We start from the raw sequence: 2,890 nt of genomic DNA on the forward strand, positions 1-2,890 counted from the left end.
TTTCCTGGGGTTTTATCTTGTTCCTTCATCTGGGACATAATCCTCTGCATTTTCACTTTGTCTAAATTTCTGTGATTGTGGTGTTTGTTCTGCAGACTGCAGGACTGTAGTTTTTCTTGCCTCTGTTCTCTGCCCTCTGGTGGATGAGGCTGTCTAAGAGCCTTGCACAAGCTTCCTGATGGGAGGGAATGGTGGTAGGTAGAACTGGGTCTTGCTCTGGTGGGCAAGGCAGTGCTCAGTAAAACTTTAATCTGCTTGTCTGCTGATGGGTGGGGCTGTGTTCCTTCCCTGTTAGTTGTTTGGTCTGAGGTGACCTAGCCCATACAGGCTGTATAGTGGGGCTAATGGCAGCCTCTGGGAGGGCTCATGCCAGTGAGTATGTCCCAGAACTGCCGCTGCCAGTACCTTTTTCCCTTCATTGAGCCACAGCCACTGCCCGTCTCTGCAGGAGACCCTCCAACACTAGCAGGTAGGTCTGGTTCAGTCTCCTATGGGGTCACTGCTCCTTTCCCCCAGGTCCTGGTGCACACAAGACTTTGTGTGTGCCCTCTAAGAATGGAGTCTCTGTTTCCCCCAGTCCCATGGGGAAGTCCTGCAATTCAATCCCGCTGGCCTTCAAAGTCAAATTCTCTGGGGATTTCTACTCCTGTTTTTGGGCCCCCAGGCTGGGAAGCCTGACGTGGGGCTCAGAACCTTCACTCCAGTGGGTGGACTTCTGTGGTATAACTGTTCTCCAGTTTGTGGGTCACCCACCGGCAGTTATGGGATTTGATTTTATCATGATTGCACCCCTTGTACCATCTTATTGTGGCTTCTCCTTTGTCTTTGGATGTGGGATATCTTTTTGGTGAGTTCCAGCATGTTTCTGTCAATGGTTATTCAGCAGTTAGTTGTGATTTCAGTGCTCTCAGAAGAAGAGGTGAGTGCACCACCTTCTACTCTGCCATCTTGAACCAATCTCCTCTTCTCTGATTTTGGTGTCTCTTTTGAGCACTTTTCCATTTGTGGCACTAAGGCTTAAGGAAATCAGCTTGGCATTCACCTAGGATGGTATATTTTATTTTTTGCCGTTAAAATTGGGTGGAATGACATGGCATATTGCCATTAAAAAAGGCGAGTCAAAGATAAAAGACCAAAAAGATTGTGGACATTATTGAATTGATTAGTAACTCATTCTTCTATCACTTCCTTCTCTTCCATCCCCCAAAGTTATGTCCCCTTCATGCAGGGTTCAATTCCTTGTTCCAATCTGGGGCAACTGTGAAGGGCTCTCCCAGCTCCAGTGCTTCATGTAGGGTTAGCTGAAATTTTTGTTGCAACTTCTTCACAGTTTAATTTCTTCCTGTGTCCCATTCCACTTCACTCACCCCTCATAGGTGTAGGTCTGGAGTACATTCCCCATATACCTCCTGCATGCAAATCTCAGAGTCTCAGAGTCTATTCTCAGAGAACTAATTGTACATCTGGGCTTTTTGAAGACAATCGGTGATAACTTCTCCCAAAGTCTAATAAGAGGTGCTGAGACATCCATGCTGAATATAGTTAAAGGGAGCAGAACTAGTCTGTGACCATGAACTCTTATCAAACATTCCAGTCTATTTGAAACAAGAATTGGAGAATGATATAAACCTACAGAGGGAATAATTGAACTTTTGCTTTCCTTTCCTGTGGACTACACCTGCTTTTTACTCCAAGTCAAATGAGGGGGCCTAGAAGAGTTTTCAAGTGAGTTTGGGGCTGCCTACACAGAGACATTTTATTCCCTAGTTGGAAATTACCAGAACTGCAGAATCCTGGGTGATGAGGATAACTTGGTCCCAACAGAACACCATAAGAGAGTTCTTGGGAGAGCTGAACAAGCCATCATCTAAAGTTGAGGCCATATGTTAACATGCTGCTTCCTCTAGGTTTGGAGAAGCTTAAGCTAAACAGTGTTGTGTAAGCCCTGACAGTTGTTGTTTTTCTTTTTTGTAATGCAAGTTCTTGATGTAAGCTTTGATTGTCCAGGTATCCATTTCAAAATAGGCAGCCATTTCAAAGACAGTAATCTCAAATAAACACATTGCCAACCATCCAACTGTATGAAGAGCCAGGTTACCTCCCCAACTGTGATTCTTTTTTTTTTTGCGGTATGCGGGCCTCTCACTGTTGTGGCCTCTCCCGTTGTGGAGCACAGGCTCCGGGCGCACAGGCTCAGCGGCCATGGCTCACTGGCCCAGCCACTCCGAGGCATGTGGGATCTTCCCGGACCGGGGCACGAACCCGTGTCCCCTGCATCGGCAGGCGGACTCTCAACCACTGCGCCACCAGGGAAGTCTGTTTTTTTTTTTTTGTGATTCTTTTGTTTTAGAGATCTTGGTTGATTTTGATAGCTTATCCATTTGGGCCACTTTTAAAAATTCTCTTCCTAAACATTAAATTCCTGCTCTTATGTTTAAAATTCACCAATAAAGATTGAGTCCTTGAAATCTTAGGCCTATATCCTCACCCCCAATAAAAACAGAACCCCAGGCCTGCCTGTTACCTCAGTGTGTAGTCCCAGGTGTGTTATTATAATTTCCAGATTCTGTAAGTAATAAACTTTTATTTTTTCATAGTTTCCTGATGGTTGTTACTAAAGATGTGTTATAATCAAAATAAAGAGCATAAGGACTGGTCCAATCATGACATTGGTTATTGATAGGCTGAGACCAGCACAAAACAGGCAGGAAGTTAAAACAGCTTGTATTTTCAGGGAGAAAAGAGAAGTAACATGTCACAGTGGCAAGGTGTGAGTTTCCATATTCCAGGGGGATGCTGTGGCTGGTAGCTGTGCTATAGCTGTCTTGGTGTGACTTCATTAGTGAAAGGCCAAGTGATATAAGTCTAGCAACAGGAGCTGAGGGAGAGG

This window comes from Mesoplodon densirostris, chromosome 11 (assembly GCF_025265405.1).
Source record: "Mesoplodon densirostris isolate mMesDen1 chromosome 11, mMesDen1 primary haplotype, whole genome shotgun sequence".
NCBI lineage: Eukaryota > Metazoa > Chordata > Mammalia > Artiodactyla > Ziphiidae > Mesoplodon > Mesoplodon densirostris.